Genomic DNA, 15886 nt, shown 5'->3' on the forward strand with positions numbered 1-15886 from the left:
AAAGATTAAAAAATTATTAAAAGAGATCGATGTACTGTTTTATTGATATTTTTCAAGTGATCAATAACATTAAAGTTGTGTTTGATAGTATAAAAATTTCATGAAAAATATCACATTCAAAAAGTGAATCCATTATCATTATTTGACACACTATATTTTTTATAGAATTAAATTTTATAGTACAATCATTTAAAGCATATTTTAATCTATTTTCTATGAAAAATTGATTCCAAGAGGTGGTAGTTTTTATTTTTCATGTAAACTAAATATAATCAAACACACCTTGAAACTATTATTTTACTACAGATAAATGTTAAGTAAACTAATAAAATGATATACACACGCTCGGCTATGTTCACTTTTTATCTAAACACTAAATTGCTTTATATTTAAAAGAATTTTCGGTTTCAGTTACTACAATACTATATTAAAGTAATTTTGATCAATTTTGTAACCTTATTAGTATGTTTGGAAACAAAAACTTTTTAAAATCCAATTCATTTCATTTAAAATAACTGAATTTCAATGTTTAAAATAGTAAATATTCATAGAATTATGGAGATAAAATTGAAAAGTTCAAATTGATCTTGTACAATACAAATCATCGAATCAATTTATGTGTGATTTGGAAAGAATTGAAGTCAACATGAGAATCTATTTTAAATTGATTTATTGTAAATAATTTAAATTTTAAAAAAATTATAAAAATGTTAATAATTTAAAAATATTCAAATAAAAATGTTACTAATTTAAATTTATTATTTTTTTAAATTTTAAAAAATTTATAAAAATATTAATTAAATTTCAATTTCAATTATTTTTAAAATTGTTCTTTAAGTTTTACGGCAGTTTCATTGAAACTGCCACAATTTATTTTTTATTAAATTGAAAATTCTCTTTAAATTTTACGACGATTTCCTTGAAACCATTGCAAAATTTAGTTTTTAATTATTTAATTAAAAAATATTGCGACGATTGATGACCGCCGCAATATGTCAAAATTAAATTTTATTTAATTTTAAATTTTCTCTTTAAATTTTGCGGCGGTTTCTCCGAAACCGCCGCAAAATTTAGTTTTTAATATTTAATTAAAAAATATTGCGGCGGTTACTAACCGCCACAAAATTTTATTTTATTTTTTTTTAATTATTTGATTAACCTTAAAATTTAATGGTGGTTTCATTTAAACCGCCGCAAAATGTTACAAAAAACGTCGCGAAAACTGCATTTTGCGGCGGTTTCATATCTAGTTTTGTAACGGTTTTTGAAACTGCCGCAAAGAAACCGTCGCTAAAATGCTATTTTTTTGTAGTGTCTCCATATTTGGGGCTGTCGGGAAGAGTTTTCGAGTGCGTTGGATCGATGACTCTTGCTCTTGGGGGAAAAATGTGGCCTATCAGGGACCACCGCATATTTATAATCTAAGTCCTCGAAAGTCTAACCAAGAATCCTTTAGCGACTTGTATGACCCATATTTTTACTCTTTCCTTCACCTTTCAGCCAAAGGTAAGAGTGGACAGCTATTGTTGTGGGGTGCCCTTGAAAATTCCCAAAAATCCTAAGTTCTAATAAGTGTCCTGCTAAGTCTAAGGACCCCTAACAGTCTCCCAGGATGAGAGTGCCTTGGGGCCTCTAGAGAGTCATGGTTAAGCCTCATGCCCTGCATAGCTCGAAGACTTCCTCAAAGTCATCTGGGCCTAAGTTACCGAATAGCTTTGAAGACCTTTCGGACCCACCCAGAGATACTCATCGAGGCGTTTTCACCCCAAAGATGCCTCCAAGCCGTCCATCCTCACCCGAATTGTCCCAGAGAGTCTAAAAACTCTCATACATGGACCCCACCAAATGTCTATAAATACCCACCTACTCCTAGGAAAACGAATCTTCTTGGGATTACACTCAACCTACATTCTCTCTCTCTCTCTCTCTCTCTCTTAGACCTCAGATCCGAAGACTTAAGACTATAACCCACAAATAACTTATCAGGAGCTTACTACCCCAAAGACACATGCCGAACACATTTTGTGGAACCCCTACCCGGATACCCCAGCTAAACTGAAGAATCCGAGCAAGAGCCCTAGAAAGGAAATGAAATAGAAGAGAAGCCACCTTGTCCTGCCATGCCTCAACTAGGAACACCTGAACACATATAAAAGAAGAAACCAATGGAAGCATAACTCACATCCTAGGCATGTATACAAAAGGTAACCAGCCCACAGGGCTACATGGTGTATATATAAATACATAATAGTGTTAAGCACTCAAAAGATAAACAATCATTACATGACATCACAAGATGCTTGTCAAACAGGATCTGCTAGGACTACCCTGTACATCATCTATCGGAACAGCTCGAGTACTGTTAGACTTACCCCCTCACTTAGGTTTTCCCTTACTGTAACACCCAATGTTGCTAGTGTTAAGAGAATAAGAAATGAAGTGAGAAACTTTTGAAATGCCCTTAAGAAGGTGATGGATCCTTGAGAATAATGGTGCCCTATGAGAGGGGTATTTTGGTAATTTGGATAGTGGAATCCAAAAAAGGGAAATTTGATAAATTAAAAATAATTCCTAGGTAGAATTAAGTATGGAAGTGAATTAATTTCCCATTTTTGAATTTATGTGGAGATATATGGGATTAATAATTCACAAATGGCATTTTAATAATTTGAAATGAAATTCCATAAAGGAATTAAATTATGAAAAATGGGAAAAATTGAGGATATTCAATTATGTAAGGAAATAATTGATTTTTCTCTAATTTGGTGAATTAATATTGTGATGCCACATGGATGGCTAGGATGGAAACTTGGAAGCCAAGTATGGTGTCTTAGAGTGACACATGGCATTAAGTGGTCCAAGATAAATGGAGAGATTTAAATAAATGAAAAAGAAATAATATTAGTCTTTCAAGCATTTAATGAGAGGCATGATGGTGTTGGATTAAAAGAAAATCCAAAAAAAATTAAATTAGTCATGCATTAATAGTGGAAAATAGTCTCATTAATTTAAATGAGAAAGAAATAAAAATTCAAGGGATGAGGTTAATTCTTGGATTTGGAAAGTGATTTAAGGGTCACCATTAAGTCTTAGAGGTTGGCTGGATTGCCAAATGGGTGGGCATATTTTAAAGAGAGGAAATGACATGGATTGTGCTTCTTCCAAGAGAGAGGAATTTAATCTAAAGAGATGGATGGTTGAGATTTAGCCCTCCTTAAGCACATGGATTGTGCTTTTAGTGAATGACATAGATTCATTCTTGAAAAATGGAAATCTAATATAAAATGGCAAGTAAGGAAGACTTGTCCATTTGGCCATTTGTAGAAAGAATAGAAAGGAAGATGAAAGAAAGAATGGGAGAAGAAAAGAAGAAGGAAAGGAAAGGAAGAAGATCAAGGTAAAGACTCTTCCTTAGTTTAGTAAATCATTTTGTTCCTCTTGAGTGGTGGCTTAGCTATTTATATTTTTTTTAAGGCTTCTTTGAGTAAGAAAGTTGAAGTAAGGAGGCTCTTGGAAGCCAAAGATTGTGGGAGCTTCAAAGAATGGAAAGAGGTAAGGGATAGCCCCATGGGATGGTGGCTTACAAGTTGTAAGTATGTGCTTTAACTTTTAAATGTGTGCATTGGCATGCTTTTCTTTGTGTTCAAGGACTATAGCCATGAGATTGTGTGGGGTAGGGTAGTTTAAAGCCTCAAACCAAGGTGGTTGTGAGGATTTGGAAGCCCTAACTTTGTTGCATTGCTTGCATTTGGCATCACATGATATGTTTTTGTTCATACTTATTGTCATTGCACCCTTACTGAACTTTATGGCTCATGAGATTTTATCCTCCTCTTGTAGGTTGTTCTTACAGCAAGAGATTGAGATTGTTGCAAGCTTGAGGTTGGAAGCCTTGTGATGTATTATTTGTGTTGTTAGTGTGGCTTAGTGAAGCCTAAATATGTATTGTAATGGTCATGTATGATTTTATTTTATAAATAAGATATTGGCTTATGGCATGTGGAAGCCAAAGTATTGGTATAAACCTCATATTTGGTTTGGATTTTGGAAGCCTGTCTTGGTTATTTGATTCATGTTGCAATGAGCCCAAGAGTGGGGTAAGGAGTATTATTTTTTTGTGTAAGCTTTTTATGTAAAAAGTGGGCATTTTTTATGTATGGGTGATGTAACACCCCCTCTCCTAGAACTGCCCGAGAAGAGGTGCTACGGGGAAAATAAAATAAACTAACTGATAATCTGAAATCTGATACCATGACTGAACATCTCAATCAATTGGAATAAAAACTCTTAGTCAATACAAACTGAAATGCATAAACTCTTACTAAGGGACAATCCCTCAACTGAAATATAAAATAAGATCTAATCTAAGAAAACTCTATAGAACTCAATAGACTCCCAGACATCTTTTATCTTGAGCGACTCCACGTACACACACTACTGAACACTGCTGCTAGGCCCCACATCTGATACTCCCCTGCTAGAACCTAGAGGGGTGAAGTAAGGTGAGCTACAAAAGCTCAGCAAGTAATAAGCTGGAAAGAATACTGAAGCTGAATCGAAGAATATCGATACTGATAAATAACTTACTAAACTTGTACTGTATAATCACTGTCTGATTGCATTCATAAAAATGTAATGTACATAAACTATAAACTAAATGCAAGTATGCAACTTTGGCTCATAGGCCCACATAATCTGATAATACATACCTGTCTGATCTGAAACCTGCATACATAAAAACTGTAAGCACATACTGTGGGCAAAGCCCCTAGCCCCCTGGTTGCCACCAGGCGAGCAACTCATAAACTGAGCTGAAACTGAAACTGATGGGATCCCCGCGGACAAGCCGCCTAGCGCGCATAATGCAATGCAATGCTCACATAAATGCTGGCACACGATATGTAGTGCTCCATATAAAGTCATGCTCAATGCTCATACCAAAATGTATGCACATAATCTCACAAAATAATGTTGATCATGTCAAAATAAAATAATATTGAACATGATATGATCTTCATCTATATATTGGAATACAAAGATTCTATGAATTATGATTTATGGTATGGGTATGATTAACTTGTCATGTTCTGGCTTATGAATTCAATGTTGGAAGGTATTGAATACATTGATTGAATTAAACTTGAATTAGGACTCACTGGAAGCTAAATTAGATTTCTGGAAAAGTCATCCGGATATCAGAAAGGATATCAGGATAAGAAGAAAGACATCCAGATATTAAGAAGGCTCATCCGAATACACTAACATTCAAAGAAGAAGCTATTCGGATATGCTGGGAAGTATTCGGATATGAACTAGGACATCCGAATATGATTTTGGTCCTCCGGATATCTCACTGATGCATTCAGATATAACTGGGGACTATTCGAATGAAAAATTCAACTTTTGAGGGAGGCATCCGGATATCAGGTGAGACATCTGGATATTATCTTGACCTTTTCGGATGTATAAACAAACCATTCGGATATCATACTTGAAGAACTTTAGATACATCCAGATACGATACAAGGTATCCAGATATTATAACTTAGAGTAATAGAACTTGCAATCCAAAATGGATAAGGATTAATAGAACTTGCAATCCAAAATGGATAAGGATTAATAGAACTTGCAATCCAAAATGGATAAGGATTACTGGAACTTGCAATCCAAAATGGATGAGGATTAATAGAACTTGCAATCCAAAATGGATAAGGATTACTGGAACTTACAATCGAAAATAGATGAGGATTAATAGAACTTGCAATCCAAAATGGATTACGATTACTAGAACTTGCAATCCAAAATGGATAAAGTTTAATGGAACTTGCAATCCAAAATGGATAAGGATTAATGAAACTTGCTCATAACTTCACTGTTATACGCATATATATATATATACGTCTCTGCTTACTGATATAAAATCTAAGAACTCAATGAAGAACTGGAATAATCTGAAAAACTGATATAAACCTGTAATGAAAGGGATTACAGGAAGAATACTTGCCTGATAGAACTCTCTGATCGAACCCTGGAGCAATCCTGAAGACTCTAGCAAGCCTCTGCTATCTCTTGGCCTTTCTATTCTTCACATAATGTGAAGAAAAGCTAAGCTGTGGGCTCTATATATAGACATAAAGTCCTAGATCCCTTTCCTTTTATAACTTGGAATCCCTCTCCCAATTGAACTTTGAGACTCTCAAAACCTTCTCCTATTGGGACTAGGAGACTCTTAATCCAATTCCATCTCATACATGGATTCTCATTCTTCTTTAAATACATAGTCCCACTTAATTAATAATAATACAAAAATTATTATTAAAACTCTCAAATAATAATAAAACTCCAAAATTACCTTCATGTCCTTGCATTTAATTTCTACAAAATAAATGTCATTTAAATGCTATTTAAATACTATTCTCTCAATTAAGAATCTAAATTGCCACCTTGGCAAATTCCTTTAACTCCAACATTAAAAAGAAATAAATGCTATTCTTTTCCTTCAAAATCTCTAAATTGCCACATTAAACAATTAATTAAATCATTCTTGAATAATTACTAGGCCCTCTAATGGGTCGTTACAATTTCTCCCCTCCTTAAAAGAATTTGGTCCTCCAAATTCGTACCTGGTTCCTCGAATAACAAGGGGTAAAGACGCCTCATCTCTTCTTCTAATTCTCACGTCGCCTCTTTTGACGAGTGTCGCTACCATTGCACTTTCATGAGAGGAATTGATCGGTTCCCCGAAATCCTTTCTTTCCACTCTAGAATATTGATAGGCATTTCTTCATAAGACACATCTTCTCTAACTTCAAGAGTCTAAAAATCAATCACAAGCTGAGGATCTGGCACATACTTCCTCAACATCGAAACATGAAACATGTTATGAACATGGGACAACTGAGGTGGCAAAGCTAACTCATATGCCAAAGTCCCTATCAGTCTCAAAATCTCAAACGGACCAATGTAACGAGGACTAAGCTTCCTTGTTACGCCAAATCTGCAAACTCCTTTAATAGGCATGACCGTTAACCAAGCATGGTCACCTACCTTAAACTTGAGGTCTTGATGTCACTTATCTGCATAGCTCTTCTGTCTGTCTTGGGCTATTTTCATTATAGCTTTGATAACTCGAATCTTTTCTGATGCCTGCTCAATAATTTCAGGACATAATAAAGCCCTATCACCAATCTCTTCCCAACATATTGGCGATCGACATGGTCGCCCATACAAAGCCTCTTACGGACATTCCAATACTTGAATAGAAACTATTATTATAGGCAAATTTTACCAAAGGTAGATACTCATCCCAACTACCTTGAAAGTCTAGAACATAAGTTTTCAACATGTCTTCAAGAGTCCTAATAGTCCTCTCTGACTGGCTATTTGTCTGCGGATGAAATACTGTATAAACTTCAACTGAGATCCCAATGCCTCATGCAAAGCTCCCCAAAAATGAGAATTAAAATGAGGATCTTGATCTGATACAATGCTGGATGAAATACCGTGTAACTTCACGATCTCCTCAATATAAATTATTGCAAACCTATTCAATGGGTAAGTCTTCTTGATAGGCAGAAAATGAGCTGATTTAGTCAAACGATCAACAATCACCCATATAGCATCGTAGCCCATAGTTATTCTGGGTAAAACCCATCACAAAATCCATAGTAACATTATCCCATTTCCATGCTAGAATAGGCAATGGAAGTAATAAACCTACAGGTTTATGATGTTCTGCTTTAACTTGCTGGCATACTGAACACTGCCAAACATATTTAGTTACATCTTTCTTCATACCACTCCAGCAATACTGCCACTTTAGGTCGTGGTACATCTTCACAACACTTGGATGAATAATGTAACGAGTCTTGTGCGCTTCACTCAAAATCTCTTACTTAAGATTTCCATCATCGGGTATACAAATACATCCTTGAAATAAGAGTATACCACCACTCCATAGAGTATATCCTAAAGGAGAGAGTTTCTCAATATTTGCTTAAATCTGAGCCAACTTCTTATCTTTTGATTGCTGGTCCTTGATTAAATCAAACAACTCGGGTTGCACCCTCATATAAGCGTAACTCATCACTGTACTATCCTCTGGAGCTGAAATAGATAAAACACTTAATTGCTCAAATAACTTCTATTCTTGAACCATCATCGTAGCCATAAAAGCTCCTTGCCGACTCAAAGTATCGACTACTATGTTAACCCTTCCTGGATGATATATAATCTCTCAGTCGAGGTCTTTAAATAACTCGACCCAACGTCTCTGCCTCATGTTCAATTCTTTCTGGGATAGAAGAAAATGTAAACTCTTATGATCTCTATAAATCTCAACCTTCTCACCATATAAATAGTGTCGCCAAATCTTCAATGCAAATACTACCGCTGCTAACTCCAAATCATGAGTGGGGTAGTTCACTTCGTGTTTCTTCAATTGTCTGGATGCATAAGCATTAACTCAACCTTATTTCATCAATACGCAACCCAAACCTAAATGGAAAACATTTCTATAAATGGGATATTTCTCTCAACTTCTTGATGTAGCTAAGACTGGTGTAGTGGTCAACTTCTTCTTCAATTCTTGGAAGGCACATTCACACGCGTCATTCCATTCCAACTTCTCTCATTTCCTTGTTATCTTAGTCATAGGGGAAGATAAGCAAACAAATCCCTCAATGAATCGCCTATAATAGCCTGCAAGACCTAGAAAACTACGTATCTTTGTCACTGTCATTGGTCTCGGCCAATCCATAACTACTTTAGTCTTGTTTGGATCCACTAAAACACCATCTCTAGACACCACATGACCTAGATATCAAATCTGAGTGAGCCAGAACTCACAGTTACTAAACTTGGCGTACAATTGCTCTTCTCTGAGCCTCTATAGTACTAAAGTAAGATGCTCTGTATGCTCTTCTATATTAGGTGAGTAATTAGAACTCGATTCATCAAATCCATGAAAACAGCTAGAGCATTTGTTAACCCAAATGGCATCACCACAAACTCAAAGTGTCCTTAGTGAGTCCTGAAAGCAATCTTCTGAATATCATTATCTCTGACTCGCACCTGATGGTAACCTGATCTTAAGTCTTATCTTTGAGAACACTTTAACTCATCGCAACTGGTCTAATAAATCATCCACTTGAGGTAAGGGGTACTTGTTCTTCACTATCACCTGATTCAATTGGCTATAATCTAAGCACAACCTCAAAGATCCATCTTTCTTCCTCATAAACCATTCTGGTGAGCCTCATAGGGATGAATTGAGTTAGATAAAACCCTTTTCTATTAATTCTTCTAACTAGGTCCTTAACTCCTTTAGCTTATCAGGTGCCATTCGATATGGAGCCTTAGAAATAGGCTATATACCAAGCAATAACTCAATAGGAAACTCTGCTCCTCTCCGAGGAGGTAATCCTAATAATTCATTAAGGAAACATCTGAGAAATCTTGTACTACTGGCACCTCAAACAACTTCCTCTTGCTTCCCTCACCTGAGGTAACAAAAACCAGGTAAGCTTCACATCCATTACACATCAGCTTCTCTACTTTCATTACTGAGATTATAGGAATCATAGCCATAGGCTTAACTCCTCTATATATCTAGACTGGCTGTCGAGCTAGATCAAAGTCTATAATCTTCCATCGACGGTCAACTCTTATATAATGCTGTGACAACCAATCCATGCCAAGGATCAAATCAAAATTCCTAACATCAAGAATTTCTAAGTCTCCAAATAATTTCTTATCATGTACCTGAATCTCACAATTCTCAAACATTTCTCTTGATAGCATATGCTTGCTAAACTACCGTGGCATAATCCACACTCTGAGCTCCTCCAAAAGAATGGATAATATCAGCACACAATCATCTCTGAAATTTAGCAGCCTTCTTTGCTTTAATGGACACCAACTCTAAGACATATCTAGTTAAGGCTGTAAACTCTGCCTCACATTGGGCCACTGTCTTGGTACCTTACACCAACTCAATGAACTTAAAAACTTTTTGGTACTTGACCCATGCTGAATAATAAGCGTCATTGAACACTTGCTAAAATTTGATCCATGTGGGTTCTTGATTACCAACCTCTGGCGGGTGGTCTTCCCCCATCTCTTGACATCGCTTCTAAACAAGAATGTGCTAAGTCGCACTCGGCGATCGTCCATACAATCGATAGCATCAAATTCTCAACTGCTGCTGCATCTATGCCTCCATGGAATGTTGATGGTCAGAAGGCGACGAAATCCTTTAATAGCTGACTCCCTATAACTGCCTCCACAACTAGAGTTGCTGGAGCGACTGGCTTATCACCTCTACTACCTCCTACTTCTTGGGGAACTTATGATTCCCTTACCTGATTAGTAACTAGGGTATCTACCACCCTTATCAATCTTGCTAACATACCATGCATCTCGGCCATTCCTTATCGTAGATCACTACTAGACTCTCCTGGTGAGCCTGGTGTAGATACTAGAACCTCAACTTGCATAAAAGCAGTTTGACTGCGAGTACGGGGTCATCCACCTCTATTACTCATCTTTCTGCATCACCACTTAGGGTTAGAATACTATTAATTGGGGCAACATGTCTAACTGATGGACACAAGTCCTAACTCTACCCAACATCCTATGTGTGTACGGGAGACTCAAAATACTACTCTGATACAAATACTGTAACACCCCCTCTCCTAGAACTGCCCGAGAAGAGGTGCTACGGGGAAAATAAAATAAACTAACTGATAATCTGAAATCTGATACCATGACTGAACATCTCAATCAATTGGAATAAAAACTCTTAGTCAATACAAACTGAAATGCATAAACTCTTACTGAGGGACAATCCCTCAATTGAAATTTAAAATAAGATCTAATCTAAGAAAACTCTATAGAACTCAACAGACTCCCAGACATCTTTTATCTTGAGCGACTCCACGTACACACACTACTGAACACTGCTGCTAGGCCCCACATCTGATACTCCCCTGCTAGAACCTAGAGGGGTGAAGTAAGGTGAGCTACAAAAGCTCAGCAAGTAATAAGCTGGAAAGAATACTGAAGCTGAATCGAAGAATATCGATACTGATAAATAACTGACTAAACTTGTACTGTATAATCACTGTCTGATTGCATTCATAAAAATGTAATGCACATAAACTGTAAACTAAATGCAGGTATGCAACTTTGGCTCATAGGCCCACATAATCTGATAATACATACCTGTCTGATCTGAAACCTGCATACATAAAAACTGTAAGCACATACTGTGGGCAAAGCCCCTAGCCCCCTGGTTGCCACCAGGCGAGCAACTCATAAACTGAGCTGAAACTGAAACTGATGGGATCCCCGCGGACAAGCCGCCTAGCGCGCATAATGCAATGCAATGCTCACATAAATGCTGGCACACGATATGTAGTGCTCCATATAAAGTCATGCTCAATGCTCATACCAAAATGTATGCACATAATCTCACAAAATAATGTTGATCATGTCAAAATAAAATAATATTGAACATGATATGATCTTCATCTATATATTGGAATACAAAGATTCTATGAATTAGATTTATGGTATGGGTATGATTAACTTGTCATGTTCTGGCTTATGAATTCAATGTTGGAAGGTATTGAATACATTGATTGAATTAAACTTGAATTAGGACTCACTGGAAGCTAAATTAGATTTTTGGAAAAGTCATCCGGATATCAGAAAGGATATCAGGATAAGAAGAAAGACATCCAGATATGAAGAAGGCTCATCCGAATACACTGACATTCAAAGAAGAAGCTATTCGGATATGCTGGGAAGTATTCGGATATGAACTAGGACATCCGGATATGATTTTGGTCCTCTGGATATCTCACTGATGCATTCAGATATAACTGGGGACTATTCGAATGAAAAATTCAACTTTTGAGGGAGGCATCCGGATATCAGGTGAGACATCTGGATATTATCTTGACCTTTTCGGATGTATAAACAAACCATTCGGATATCATACTTGAAGAACTTTAGATACATCCAGATACGATACAAGGTATCCAGATATTAGAACTTAGAGTAATAGAACTTGCAATCCAAAATGGATAAGGATTAATAGAACTTGCAATCCAAAATGGATAAGGATTAATAGAACTTGCAATCCAAAATGGATAAGGATTACTGGAACTTGCAATCCAAAATGGATGAGGATTAATAGAACTTGCAATCCAAAATGGATAAGGATTACTGGAACTTACAATCGAAAATGGATGAGGATTAATAGAACTTGCAATCCAAAATGGATTACGATTACTAGAACTTGCAATCCAAAATGGATAAAGTTTAATGGAACTTGCAATCCAAAATGGATAAGGATTAATGAAACTTGCTCATAACTTCACTGTTATACGCATATATATATATATATATATACGTCTCTGCTTACTGATATAAAATCTAAGAACTCAATGAAGAACTGGAATAATCTGAAAAACTGATATAAACCTGTAATGGAAGGGATTACAGGAAGAATACTTGCCTGATAGAACTCTCTGATCGAACCCTGGAGCGATCCTGAAGACTCTAGCAAGCCTCTGCTATCTCTTGGCCTTTCTATTCTTCACATAATGTGAAGAAAAGCTAAGCTCTGGGCTCTATATATAGACATAAAGTCCTAGATCCCTTTCCTTTTATAACTTGGAATCCCTCTCCCAATTGAACTTTGAGACTCTCAAAACCTTCTCCTATTGGGACTAGGAGACTCTTAATCCAATTCCATCTCATACATAGATTCTCATTCTTCTTTAAATACATAGTCCCACTTAATTAATAATAATACAAAAATTATTATTAAAACTCTCAAATAATAATAAAACTCCAAAATTACCTTCATGTCCTTGCATTTAATTTCTACAAAATAAATGTCATTTAAATGCTATTTAAATACTATTCTCTCAATTAAGAATCTAAATTGCCACATTGGCAAATTCCTTTAACTCCAACATTAAAAAGAAATAAATGCTATTCTTTTCCTTCAAAATCTCTAAATTGCCACATTAAACAATTAATTAAATCATTCTTGAATAATTACTAGGCCCTCTAATGGGTCGTTACAGGTGATGTGTGTGAAATCTGGAAAATTTGGGCTAAGATAGCCAAGACAAAAATTTGAGGTCATGTAGGCGAATCGCGGGCAACAAGCGTGCAGCAGGCGGGTTGCAAGGGGCGTGGGTAGGCCAAGCGGGCGAGCTTGCGCGTGGCCCGAGCAGCCAGCAGCCCCCCTGGCCAATTTTTTTGAAAATTTTGGAAAATTGGAGGATTATTAGGACAATTCTTGGTTGATTATGGGCCACGGGGGAATTTTTAAAAATAAGAAGATTTTGGGTATTTTTGGAGAAAATAGCAAAATTTTTGAAAATTCAAATTATATGAGTTTTTCCTCCAAAATTGGTAAAAATCAATTGGTTGATTGAAATGGTGAATTTTATGGAGCCTGGTGGGATTCTTAGAAAGAAGAAGAATTAAAATAAATAAAAATGGCGATTGGGTAAACTTAATAGAAATTAACTAGTTAAGTGTGGTATGGTTAAAGCCCAAATCTGCTAGTGGATCATGGGAGTGAGAGAAGGGAATGACGAAGCCTAGTTCCCACCTAGGTCGTTTTGTGTTGAAACATAGTCTGCCCTTCACGAATAACCGAGCATGTGAGCAATTCAATTGATTGTTCATGAGTGGCACCCGTAAGTGGGAACAGGGCATCACACTTACCTAGAATGAAGAGAAGTAAGAGAGAAGTAAGAGTGAGTCACAAGACTCAACAAACATATAAGAAAAGAAAAGTTGACAAGAGTATGGAAGCTAAAGAGTAACCCACACCCCACGTGCAACAACCATAGGACATATGTCCATGAATCACATGGCAAATGTTGCGAAATGTCGCATAATAAAGTATGCACGTATCAGTTCTTAGGGCCCATATAAGACACATGACACACAAGTTCCTGTCACAAACTTATCACTGCCTTGAAAGGCAGCACGAGCAACTCCCTTAACCTAAGCTCCCTTGGGCTGGCGTTACAGAAACCTGAAACGGCACGCTAACCACGTTCATAAACCAAACCTCAGCATGGAATATTCGCTCAAAAAGCCACTGCCAAACACCCACACAGCGCCAGAAACCATGTGATGCAAAAATATAATGTAGTGGCATAGCGAACATAAATGTGATACATAGCCCCCATAAACCATGCTTCAGGCCACACTCGCCCACATAGGAAATCACATACGATGTAGTGTTTGTGCCTAGCTAACCTAGATATTAAAACCATCTAGCATGCCTATAGCCAAGCACACAAGTCACAATAATTCCCCCTCCCCCCCCAAAAAAATGTATAATCCCCAAGCCTTTTCAAGCATTTGGAATGACAAGATACCAGAAATTATAGAAACCACATGCACTATACTCTTGACCACAACAACATCCCTGCACTACCCCAACGAGAAGGAGAACCTACCCACATAACAACCTAGCTTCAGTTGTTTTACTTTTGTATATCAGTTTTGATGATGAAAAACATCTATTGGCTTAATCCCTAAGTCATGAGTCAAGTTTATGGTTTTCAACATATATCAATTTCAATATCAAGTATTATTTTGTTCAAATGAAAACCAAATTAATTTCATTCTTACATATGGAGATTTGCAAAAACATGTATTAAGATTTAAAAGAATCTCCTAAAGTGATTTTCAAAATTAACCTTGAAATCGTTGGTCAAAATAAAGCTAAAATTGTTCTAAGGCAAAAGACCAACTAGAACATATTTTTGAAAATGTTTTCATTTTGACAAATTATCTCCTGGAATTTTGATAGCTAATATCCATTGGATTTAAATAATTTTTAATGATTTTTTCAAGAACTAAAAAGTATGCATTTTGGAGGTGGTAAAATCGCAAAATCCTGAGTTTGTACTAAGACCAAAATTCTACTTTCTAATTATTATGGATTTTGATTTTCTAGATATTTTTATTGAAACCAAATAGGGGTACTTTCTTATCTACATTTATGTATTAATGTAAATGGAAGATAAAATATAAATAAAAGAAAATATGGACATTTACTTAAACTAAAGAAATGTAAATATATTGTAATGTATACATGCTATGGATTGTATTTTCAAGCAAATCCCTATGAAAATTTGTCATGTTTTTGTGCATGTTTCGAAACCCCTTTTGAGAAAGTTTCAATGTTTTCTAGGTGTAGATGCTATTTTGAAACATCTATGTAATGCATATGTTTTCAAATTAAGTTTTGGACTATGTTTCGAAACCTTTGATATTTCTATCAGCAAAGATTTAAAAAATTCGAAACCTTTGATATTTCTATCTAAAAGCTTCTTAAAATATTTTTAAATATATTCTCCATGTTCTAAGAATTCAAATTTAAATTTGAAAGTGGAGACCATTTTTTTATGTTAGTGGGGAATAGATTCTCTCTCCCACTGATTGCTATCTCGAAGTGCTTGTCTAGCTGTAAAGACTTGATGTTTCGAAACCTTAGTATAAATTTGTGTTGTTTCGAAACCAATAAGCTATGTTTTGAAACCTTGTTTTAAATTTTATCTCTAACAGCTATAAATGGTTAGATTTCTATCTCTTGATATAAATAACAGGTATTTGAAGACAAGACAAGATAAGACACGACAAGAGAGCACACACTAGAGACACATACACAAGCACAAGTGGTGATCAAAGAGTTTGATTGAGCTTTCAAAGAAGATCCATACGTACATTTGTGATGCTATGAATGTATAAAGGAGGAGCAAATAAAAAACAAGAAGTATCATCTTGTTAGCTCTCCTCAGCTCAACCAAAGATGTTTGTACAACCATTGGTAAGGCATTTC

The sequence above is a fragment of the Diospyros lotus genome, chromosome 15 (genome assembly GCF_014633365.1).
Source record: "Diospyros lotus cultivar Yz01 chromosome 15, ASM1463336v1, whole genome shotgun sequence".
NCBI lineage: Eukaryota > Viridiplantae > Streptophyta > Magnoliopsida > Ericales > Ebenaceae > Diospyros > Diospyros lotus.